This window comes from Vespa velutina, chromosome 18, assembly GCF_912470025.1.
Source record: "Vespa velutina chromosome 18, iVesVel2.1, whole genome shotgun sequence".
Classification (NCBI taxonomy): domain Eukaryota; kingdom Metazoa; phylum Arthropoda; class Insecta; order Hymenoptera; family Vespidae; genus Vespa; species Vespa velutina.
Window position 1 is genome coordinate 2,327,036 of NC_062205.1, and position 12,500 is coordinate 2,339,535.

Genomic DNA, 12,500 nt, shown 5'->3' on the forward strand with positions numbered 1-12,500 from the left:
ATGCGCGTAGGAATCATAATGAAGTCGGCCTCGAAAACTCTTGAGATTCGTGAAAGTAAGTACATTATGACAGACATACATACATATATGTATATTTACATATATATATATATATATATATATATATATCCATACATACACACATACACATGTATATATACATATATACGGAGATATGTATATATCGATCGGAAGTTTGTCATTCGGGTTATTGTGTCGTCTTGCGTTTGACGTTCGAATCACGGAATGAAATGGTAAAAGTAAGTCGTCGTAAGCGTGCCATTTACATTTTGTGCCAGTTTATCTTCAAACGATAACACAATCTTCTTCTTCTTCTTCTTCTTTTGTTTTCTTTTTTTCTTATATTTTTTTTTCTTTTTTTTTTTCTTTTTTTTTTTTTCTTTTTTTTTGGATTATTAAAGTGACTTCTTTTTCTAGCTTCTTCTTTCCTTGTTTTTTCTTTTTTTTTTTTTATTTTTCTTTTTTAATATCACAAAATACGTAATACAATCTATCCTACAATTTATGATACATATATATATATATATATATGTACATCCTGAAATTGCATTTTTAGTGTATCGCGTTACTCTATGCATGTATATTAATTTGATAACCGTAACGCATGTAGTTTGAAGCGTAACACGGTTATCACGTTTCGTTTATATCGCGTCTCTCGACTTTGTAACGTTGCATGAACAAAATTACGAAACGGTATTGTCTATGATGAGGGGGTAAATGAGAGAGAGAGAGAGGGAACGATTTATGCAAATACGTAACTTGTGACTTGTCAATCATTTAAAAAAAATCAATGGCCATTTTTAATATTTTCATTGTATGTATATGTGTGTGTGTATGTATATATATATAAATTTTTTTTTATTTGAATTTTGTTCAACAACGTCAAATTTCATATTATCAATTTTATTTAAATTAGAAAATGCACACGTTGTTTTACATTTTATAACACGAATATGATTGCCAATCAATTCGATATAAATTAAAAAGGAAAAAAAACATATATATATATATATATTAATATATAAATATACGTAGAAAATGTATGATATTAATTACAATTAACGCGTTAAGTACGTAAGATGCGTAAAATCATTGCTTTTTATTTTCTCTTTTATTTTTCTCTCCTCTTTTTATTTATTTATTTATTTATTTTTTTTATTTTTCTTTTTTTTTTATTTTTCATCTCCATCGTAGAAAATAAAAGAGGAAATAGAAAAAAATTATCGAAAGACTTTTCGAAATATCCATTAAGTGTTTATTTCGAAACTACTCACACAAACTATAGACAAGTTTTTATATATATATATATATATAAAATTTAAATATAAAACAAAGTGAATATTCGTGTTATCATCGATCTTGACTGTCAAAAGAAAATCATAATAATTATTCTATAGAAGTACGTGTCTTCTATCTGTTTTTCTTCTCTCTCTCTCTCTCTCTCTCTCTCTCTCTCTTTTTCTCTTTCTCTCTTTCTCTCTCTTGACGTTCCCTCGAATCGATCGCGTGTCGCATAAAATATATCCAAGCGCACAGACGGAAATACATTATTGGACAGAGTTGTGTTAGGATAGGTCATTGATCGATGAGTTACGTATACTTACTTACAAATATAATACAATGATTCGTATATATTTGTTTACGGATTAAATTCATACCGATTGATTTTCAATTCGATTCACGTGCTACTATGTTTCCTTCAAGTGTGACTTGAAAGAGAAACGTAGAAGAAAAAGAAGAAGAAGAAGAAGAAAAAAAAAAAGAAAACAGTAAGAAGCAAAGAAAGAAAAAAATCCTTCGAAAATATTTATCATTTGCTATTAGAAATTAAAAAATATTTCCTAATAAAATATTTCCTATTAATTAGAAATTAATGTTAAATTAAGATCGTTCGTATTATATATTTATCGATTAAAATCATTATTATCCCCAAACGTTCGTCTTTATTCGAATATACTCAGGTATTATCAATCCCCATTAATGAATAATCCAAATGATATTATGGATGATTCCCCCATCGTTGCCAAATCGAATACCAAAATGAATGAATTATTCTAATCTACATCGATTAGTGTTACTGTTTATCTATCCATTAACAGTGCGGTTTTCGTCAACCGTATCATAATTAGATCATTCACGTGCAGGTATCGTCGAATTTAATCAGATTCCGATGGGTTTTACGGGAAAATTTATAAGAACAAAAATTTGTATATGAATGACATGAAAGAAAGAGACAGAGAAAGAAAGAGAGAGAGAGAAAGAAATAGTTATCCATAATTCATTTTAATAATACTATCTATATCTGTTACAATTAATGAATTGATATAAATTCAAATAGTATGATATAAAACGATAAATATATAATACGATCGTGTTGAATGACGAATAATTCGAAAACAAATTTCAAATTTTTCTTTTCTTTGTTTTTCTTTTTTTTTCTTTTTTTTGTTCATTTTCTTCGAAGACAATTCAATTTGTATTTTTTACTTACACGAAAATGAAGCTGCTATATTATATAGCGGAGGATCCAAATAGAAGGTGACGGTCGATGACGATTTTTTTTGTACAAAAAAAAAAAAAACAAAAAAAAAAGGAAGAAAAAAAAAACGAAATAAATAAAAAAAAAAAAAAAAAAAAAATCGTAATTTAATATTCCCTCAATGGTTCAAAATTCCACACGCGTCTCCGATTAAAATGGCGACAAGGAAGAAAGAGATAGATAGATAGATAGATAGATAGATAGATAGAGAGACAGACAGGCAGACAGATAGATTGATAGATTGATAGATAAAGAGAAAGAGAGAGAGAGAGAGAGAGAGAGAGAAAGAGTGTGTGTGTGTGTGTGTATGTGTAAAACGCGAAAGGCAGAGGAGTATTCCGTCGCTGGAGTCCTACTAAACGACTCGACGTTGAGTTTTACGCTGGAAACCTCCGTAAGGGAGGAAGAAGAGGAGTAGGAGGAGGAAAAGGAGGAGGTAGAGGAGGAGGAGAAAGAGGAATATATAAGCAAGAGAGTCTCGAGAGCCGATATATCGCATGATACCGACTGTGGCAAACTTTAGGAAAGATTCCTCCTTCTCCTCCTCCTCCTCCTCCTCCTTTTCCTCCTCCTTCGACTCTTTTTCCTCTTCATTCACCTCCTCTCCTTACCTTTTGTTACAACTACATGTTTTCATTTGTATGGATGTGCGACGAGTACTTTCACTCCTGTTAAAGAGCTTCTTCGCTGACTGGGAGGGAGAGAGGGAAAAGGGAGGGAGTAGGATGACGGAGAAGTATTTAAACATTTTTTTTTTTTTTTTTTATTCCTTCCGAGTTTTCACTCAGAAAAATTCTCTCTCTCTCTCTCTCTCTCTCTCTCTCTCTCTTTCTCAATTGTTAGGTTGTTTACGTATATATTCTTTAATTAGGTTTACATATAAATTAACACGTATGCAATGTAAATTCCTCTCTCTATATACGTGTATATATGTATATTGTTGACTGGTAAATAACATCGATATATATATATATGTCTTTATAATTCGCATATAAATACGTAAGAAATAGTATTCTATTCTTTTTGCCTTTTTTCCTCTTCTTTTTTTTTCCTTCCGTTTTTTCTTCTTCGTTTTTTCTTTTTTTTTTCTTTGTTTTTTTTTTTCATAGCGCAAAATTTTCACTTACTATCTACCAAGCGAATAAGGACAAAGGATATCATTGTATAATATTTTTCTATCGTAGAATATCGTACGATTATCTACTATTCGAATGAATAATTTGTATTTGAATTTTTTTTTTTTTTTTTTATATATATATATATGTATTTGAAAAATCTTCTTATTTATAAATAAAATATTACGTCCGTATCGTTTGTGTACATTATAAAATAAGTAACCTTGTAATAGTATTTTTTGTTCTTCTTTTCTTTTTTTTTTTTTTTTTTTTTTTTTTTTTTTTTACGTACATCGAAAATTTCGAAATGATTTATTATTGAGCGACCAAATTTTTTATGTTTTTTTTTTCCTTTTTTTTTTTGTTGAACGTCTTTTGAACTAAAGATCGTAATTTTTTTCCCTCTCTCTCACTCTCTTTTTTTTTTCTTTTTTTTTGTTATATATATATATATATATATATATATATATATATATATATATATATATATGTATACATATAAAATTTAATGGCACGTAGATCGATTTTCTTTAAAGACAAACACTAGTAAACAAACGAATAACTTTTTTAGAATAAAAATGATATCATTCTACAATCTTGGGAAGTGATGTCATCTTACTCGCGGACTCTACCGTTACGTGAACATGAGATAGATGATATGTATATATATATGTATATATATATATATTTATATATCTTGTATGCATACACTTTCTTACTATAATAATAATTATTATTATTATTATTATTATTATTATTATTATTATTATTATTATTAATATAATTATTAATATAATTATTAATATAATAATAATTATTATTATTGGTATTATTACTATTCTCATTATCATTTATTATAGATCTAGGAATAGAAATGAATAATATTAAAGATGACTTGAAGTCGCGCGAACAACGCAAAAGGAAAAAAAAGCAAAAAAAAAAAAAAAGAAGAAGAAGAAACAAAAAGAAAATGAAAAAGAAAAGAAAAGGGGGGGAGGGGGTAGAAAAAGAAAAACAAAGAAAGAAAAGGAAAAGAAACAAGATAAAAATGCTTAATTTCATTATTTTCGTTTGGTCAAAACCGCTAAAAACAATTTGTTATTCCGTACGGGTTCTTTTTGTTTTTCTTTCTTTTTTCTTTTTTCTTTTTTTTTTCTTCTTCTTCTTCTTTTTCGTTAGCGTTACATAATCGACGTGACCAAACTGTACAAACTGATAACCGGTTTAAAATGAATTCTAATACATCTAAATACATCTATCTAACAACTGTCTTGATAAGTACCAACGAGTTTATATATAAGGAATCAAGTAGTTAATTAACTTTACGGTTTCTAACAAGTTGACGTAGTAACATTTAATTATATACATGTATATAAATAAATATATATATATATATATATATATATATATGTGTTTATTTTTTTATATAACATTTCGACTCTCACTCGTAATAATTATACGTATCGTCGTACCGTGAACGAATAGATGAATTAAAGAAAAGAAAAGAGAAAAGGAAAGAGAGAGAGAGAGAGAGAGAGAGAGAGAGAAAAGAAGAAGACGAAAAAAAAAAAGACAAGAAAGAGAAAACGAAAGAAGATCAGATAGAAAATGAAGTATGATTTTTGATTATATCGAATGGTCCCCACTTCGACGTATCGTACTTTTGGATATTCGATAGAAAATTCTTTTGTTGATGATAAATGAAAATCATCGCACGGTGAAAATGGCCATTGGAAATTTATTTATGCGAACGAGGTCGCAAGATTATAATTGGATCGAGAAGTAGGAAGAGAAAAGAAGAAGGGCAGAACGAAAGTTACGTTTCTCTCTGTTTCTCTCTCTCTCTCTCTCTTTCTCACTCACTCTCTCTCTCTCTCTTTCTCTCTCTCTCTCTCTCTCTCTCTCTCTCTCTCTCTCTCTCTCTCTCTTTCTCTTCTTCTCTATTTATTTTATTTTATTTTATTTTATTTTATTTTATTTTTTTTTTTCGTTAAATGTAATCGCTAAATGTAATTACAATGAAATATAACGATACTGATCTTGTCTGTGAGATATTATTTGATTCGAATCCAACATTCCGATGAACATTGTTATTCTAACGTAAGATATTTCCTACGTCCTTGAACTACTTACGATTATTATTTATTATTCTGTTCGATGAGATTAAAGAAGTATATGTATATTATATGTAAATTCTTATCGATCATAGAATAAGAATATTTTCTATATTTTTGAAATCGACAAATTGATATGGATTATAATAGTATTGATTAAAATATTATATCTATAAAATATTAAAATATTATTACGTAAATCAAAATAGTATAGATTTATTTTTATCTTTAATATTTAATTCAAAATATATTAAAGAATACGAATCTGCATTAAAAATATTTAATGGTAATAATAATAATAATAATAATAATAATAATAATAATAATAATAATAATAATAAATAATTTCTCTTAATTTTGTTTTTAAATAAATGATCAATAGTACTTTTTTTTTTTTTTTTTTTTTTTTTTTTTTTTTAAATGTTTAATATATCATATTTAAATAAATGGCAAACAGTATTGTATTTTTTGTTTTGTTTTTTTTTTTTGGCATATTATATGGAAACAAATAATAGTATAATTATCTTTAATATATATCACATTTTAATATATACTTATTGATGATTATTATCTGATATTGATAAATGAATAAAAAGTTATAACATACTTTTTATTGAAAACTTTTAATATTTCGTAAAGAAATATATAAGAGTACGGAATATTTAATTCAACGTAATACATTTTAATATTTATTATGTAAATATATAATTTTGATATTTATTAAAAATTCTGACATTAATTATTGACCGAACGAAAGACATACATATATATATATATATATTTATAAAAAGAGATCTATAAAAAATACATGTGTAGGTAAGCTTTTAAAAATAGTTTGATGTCAGTTAGAAATATATATGTAAAAAAGAATATTAGGATTTCGTGGAATTTCGTTAAAAAAAAAAAAAAAAAAAAAAAAAACAGGAGAAAAAGTAAACGCGATGTCCTTCGTAAAAACAATTTTCAACGAACCATTTATTTATTTATTTATTTATTTATTTATATATATATATATTTTTTTTCCTTTTTGCATATCTAATCATTCACTCGTAGGGAAATAATCGCTCGTAAAATATATATTTAACGTTTGAATGAGTTATGGATAAGTGACTTTAAATGAGTCGATAGAAGTTATAGAAAACTTTATTTCTTATCTTCGATAGTTTATCTTCGTCTTTCATTTTTTTTTTCTTTTTTTTTTTTTTTAAATTCATACCCGGATCCGTCAATTATTAAGAAGTTCTTGTTAGAGTTCGCGACTCTAACACGAACTAGGTCGAACAAATCGTCCATGTAATTCGAATAAATCTATATATCTATCCTTCTCTCTTACGGTTCACTGAAACTTTTCTCTCTCTCTCTCTCTCTCTCTCATTCTCTCTTTTTCTATGTTGAATTCAGAACGAATAATATCTGCCATATATTTTCTCATGCCGTTGTACCGGAGACGAGAAGTTTTAAACGGTAAATGGCAGGTACTCCTGCTCTATGTCTCTCTCTCTCTCTCTCTCTCTCTCTTACTGTGTCTATCTATCTATCTATCTCTTTCTCTCTTTCTCTTCGTAAGCAACCTTTCGTACGCAGCTGCCGGTGGGCTTTATTTTTTCATCAACGTTTATACCGTCAATATTATTATTGGCCACGCTAAGAAGAGAATCTTTTTCTGAAGAATTTGAATTTTCTCGTAGTGTCCGCTATGTTCTGTGCGTGGTCATTCTTCGAAAAAAAAAAAAAAAAAAAAAAAAGGAAGAAAGAAAGAAATAAAAAAAGGAAAGGAAGGGAAAACAAAACAGAAGTAAGAAAATACAATAAAAATAATTATCATTGAAGAAAAATTAAATGTCATAACGATATCCTTCTCTCTCTCTCTCTCTCTCTCTATCTTTTTCGTCGTTAAATGAAAAAAAAAATAAAAAATAAAAAGAAATAAAGAAAGAAAAAGAAAAAAGAAAAAAGAGAGAGAGAGAGAGAGAGAGAGAGAGAAAAGATATAAACATTTTTACAACTAAATCAAACGATTTTAATGGCGAATCAAAATTTATCTTTCGTATCGTACATACATTAACTGGGGATGATGTTGATGATGGTAGTGAGAGAGAGAGAGAGAGAGAGAGAGAGGGTGGAGAAGGGTTAGAGGAAAATAGATACGCAATTTCTCATGTCCATACTTGTTACTTACTTCGAAAATCATATCAGACTAGAGAGTTCTATAATCGTTTGGATTTATCGTTTTAATGTTTGCTACCGTTCGGCTTGGCGTTTAATTTAAGATTTTGAAAGTGGATTTTGGCGATTTAAATTTCAACACCACCCCTTTCTCTTTCACCCCCATACACTCTCTTTCTCTCTCTCTCTCTCTCTCTCTCTCTGCCTGTTTGTCTGTCTAAAACTATCTTTTCTTCATACGATGAAGAAAATTATTTACGATGTTTCTATTAATTCTATCGTTCGGAACATAGACGACGGAACATACACATTGAATTTGAATTTTAAAACGTATACGTCGATCGAATGTATTTGTAAGAAAAAGAAAAAGAAGAAGAAGATGATGAAGAAGAAGAAGAAGAAGAAGAACACAGAAAACAGAGCGTGCGTTCTTCGATTTCTAAATCGGAAATCGTAAAGCAGTTCAGTCTTTCATCGGTCTCACAATAGAATCATGTTATTCGCATTTGAATCGAATCCGACGGTGCCCGTTCGATGTCGTTTACCTCATGCAGTTACTCCGCACACGCGATCTCTCACGGCTCGTTTTATGTTGCATTTAACGGGCGTACACACAAACGCAGACGTAAACGCAGACGTAGGAACATCCAGGCTATATACACATATTAGATATATATATAGATAGATAGATAGATAGATCATCCTTGCTAAAATGTATACGAGAACGAACAGATGATTTTTCCTACGGATATTCCTAGAGTCGTTTCGATCGACGATAGTATTAGTAGTCGATAGCTATTTACTATCGATTCATATTCTTCATTGGATATATATATATATATATATATATATACATACAATATCATCGAGTTAATATTACCTAAGATATTTTTATATTTAACTTAGAGAGAAAGAAAAAGGAATGGATAGATAGATAGTTAGATAAAGAGAGAGAGAGAGAGAGAGAGAGAGAGAGAGAGAAAGAGAGAGAAATAGTTCAATTAGTTTTTATGATGAGTACTTAAGTAATTATGATTGAGACAACATTGTACATCTATCTATATATTTATATATATATATATATAAATTAATTCGATTTTTAATATACGAAAGTTATATACATTTTTTATAATTTATATATATATATATATATATATATTTAAATGTACGTTTATTTTTTAGCTCGAAAATGGCGAAAATCTTCTTCCCCTGGAATTTGAATTCTTTTTCCTTTTTCTTGTTCTTTTTTTTTATTTTTCTTTTTTTTGCTTTTTGTTTTTTTAAGATCAAAAAATACGTTGAGAAGCTACTATTTTCTCGTATACTGAAATTTGTTTTATCATCAACTTTTTCACCAAAATCTAAAGCTCACTTTCTCTCTCTCTCTCTCTCTTTCTTTTCTATATCCGCGAGAAGTATTTCGTCGAAAATAAAGTTTCTCCAGAGCATGTTAGAAATGATCTCTGAGGAAGGCCGAGACAAAATATTTCGCGATGCAGCGTGCGGGCCCAGGGAAACATTGGAATTTCAAGAACAAATCTCTCCTAAACGCCTACGAGCAAACGTTTCTCGAAAGAAGAATCTAACGTGTTTAGAATTAGTTTAGAGATGCACGTGTATGAGCTTTGTCCTTCTTTAAATCAACGTTGAAAACTTTACAAGACGTAAGTAACTAAATAAGTAAGTAAGTAAGTAAGTAAGTAAGTAAGTAAGTAAGTAAGTAAGTAAGTAAGTAAGTAAGTAAGTCAGTCAGTGAATGAGTGAACAGGTATTACAATTTTTCGGGCAGAATGACAGTAGTAGTAGGATAGGACGATGGTGGGGGGGGGGGGCGCGGTGATGGGGAGTGGGGAGGAGGGATAATGTAAATAAAAACGAAATTGAATTGGCCTTCGAGAATATCGATTTAAATTCTTTGAAAGATCGTAAATAAGGTTAATAATATTCTGTGGAATTATTTCGTCAATTTTACAAAATAAATACATATCCGTACTAAAAATTTAATTTTAACGTTAAATGATTCATATACATACATATATACGTAAACTATACGCGTATACGTAATAAGTGTACATTTAAATGATATAGATAAATAGTACTATTAAATCTTTCAAAATGAAAATTTAAAGCGACATTGTAGTTATATACAAACACACATATATGTATATATGTATATATATATATATATTATATTTGAAAAACAGAAAGGGAGGTGGATTGTTAAATACGATTTAATCGTTTAGCAAGAAAAGGATTAGAAACGACGAGAGAGAGAGAGAGAGAGAGAGAGAAAAGAAATAGACGACAGGTGTTTTGATGTCATTTCATATGCCAAGAGAAATCCGTACGAATATATTATATATGGCAATGTTTTTTTTGGAACGGAGAGGGAAAACTTTAGCCACCACCCTTACCTCCCACTCATCTTCATTCACCCCCCCCCCCTCCCTCCCGTCGCAATAGCTTTGCCTATTTAATTGATGAGGTTATAACGATGACACTCTGTATATCGCTTCTCATTCGTAGAGAAGGAAATATAAATTATCAGATTTGTTTAGTCATAAAGAAAATTTTGAATTGTAAACGTAACTATCATATCATATATACATATATATATATATGTATGTATGTATGTATGTATGTATGTATGTATGTATGTATGTGTGTATGTATTTATATATGTGGATATACGCAAAATTTCATTATCGAAAACATCATTCTCGTATGTTCATCGTTTCTCAAATCAAAATCGAGAAAGGAAACGAACACGGACGTTAACCGACACACAGGACGTACTCGTAAATTCTTCAAAATCTGACGCACGTATTGCTCTCTTTATATTAATAGAACAGGACGTTCTATTTTTTCTTTTTTTCTCTTTTTTTTTTTTTTTTTGGTCTCTCTCTTTTCTTCTTTCTTCTTTCTTCTTTCTTGCTTTCTTTTCCTTTCTTTCTTTCTTTCTTTTTTTTTCATTTCTTTTCATTTATTATTATTATTATTATTATTATTATTTTCCTTTTCTTTTTCTTTTCTCTTGTTTTTTCTCTTCAGATTCTCATTGTCTCGTTCGATGACTGTAGAAAGAAAAAAAAAAAAATATATATATATATATATGCGATCATATCGAACGCATTTTTGCAAAGAAAAAAATCTGGATTATTTCGTCATTTTTTTTGTCTTTTTTTTTTTTTTTGTTTTCCATCTCTAAATTTTCTTCGACTAGATACGAACGAGTATTTTGTCGATTGATTGATTTTATAAATATTACGAAAGAGCTGAACGAGTATCCTATTCAATGTTACTTATTATGTCATATCGTTAAAATATATAAAAATTGTGATTGAGACAATGAATTGAGTTAAATGTAAATTTTACACGTAATAATCAAATTTTTTCATTAATACTAAGAATCGATTAATAGAAAAGAATTTTTCGTATTTTATATTATATAAAATTATTATTTAGCTCACGTTAAAAATTGGAATCAAGTATATACAACATGTACACATACATATATATATATATATATATATATATATATATATATATGTATATATACATGTATAATATAATATAATAGATCATTGTAAAGTTAGGCGTCTTTCAACGAGACTCGATTCTGTCTTATGTCTCTATAGAACGAAAATACTTCTCTCACAGGAAGATGAATCACGAAAGAGAGAGAGAAAGAGAGAGAAGGATACAGAGATAGCATGAGACAAAGACAGAGATAGAGATAGAGACTTTTGATAAGAATCGATAAAAGATTATGTTATGGAAAAACGAAACAAAAAATTAAAAAAAAAAAAAAAAAGGAAAGAGAAAAATAGAAAAAGAAGTTAAGAATGAATTTTAATCTCTATGAATCAGATGAATTAAAAGTAAGAAAAGAATGAAAGGAGAGGGGGAAAAGGATTAGGAACGTTTTCTTGGCATATACCGATATGGAACGAGAATATGTGTAAGTACAAAATATATTTACTGTCTCCCTCTCTCTCTCTCTCTCTCTCTCTCTCTCTCTCTCTCTCTCTCTCTTTCCTGCGATTATTCATCCGCGTAAGTTTACGATTTTCATGGCTGTTTATCACGCTTTAAGTTGGAAAAGCAAATCGGCCTTGGGTCCTGGCAACGGGCCTATAAATGCAGAGGGCTATCTCAAACTTCTAAAAACGTTCCTTGTAAGATCGATCTGTATAATTTCGATCGAGTTTCATCGTACCTTAGAATTATCTCCTTTGATTTTTTTTTTCTTTTCTTCTTTCTTTCTTTCTTTTTTATTTTTTTATTTTTTTTTTATTACCTCGTGACGTCTCATTTTTTTTTGTTTTTCCTTTTTCTTCCCTTTTCTTTTCTTTGTTTCATTTATTATTTTTCTTTTCAATTTTTTTTTTTTTTTTCTTTATCGGTTACAGAGAGAGAGAGAGAAAGAGAGAGAAAAAGAGAGAGAGAGAGAGAGAGAGAGAGAGAGAAATTGATTAGCTTGAATCGTTTCAGTATTACGAGTGTCACGTGATGTGTCGTTAAAACGGTACTCGAAAATGCATA

The 12,500-nt window shown here is 28.7% G+C and overlaps 1 protein-coding gene and 1 long non-coding RNA gene across 11 annotated transcripts in view; one reads left to right on the forward strand and one right to left on the reverse strand.

Moving 5' to 3' along the window:
- The window catches only part of LOC124955573 (tropomodulin), a 64,633-nt gene that overhangs the window by 27,490 nt on the left and 24,643 nt on the right, over window positions 1-12,500 (reverse strand). The window contains exon 1 of one of the 7 annotated variants that reach the window (XM_047510172.1): window positions 2,513-3,329. The exons of the other annotated variants lie outside the window; for them this stretch is intronic. The gene's annotated coding sequence lies outside the window, so the exon portion shown is untranslated. Of the gene's footprint in view, window positions 1-2,512; window positions 3,330-12,500 lie in introns of those variants that run through there. 7 annotated transcript variants of the gene reach the window in all.
- LOC124955574 overlaps window positions 1-12,500 on the forward strand; it is a 41,765-nt gene that overhangs the window by 6,040 nt on the left and 23,225 nt on the right. The gene's annotated exons all lie outside the window — the stretch shown is intronic.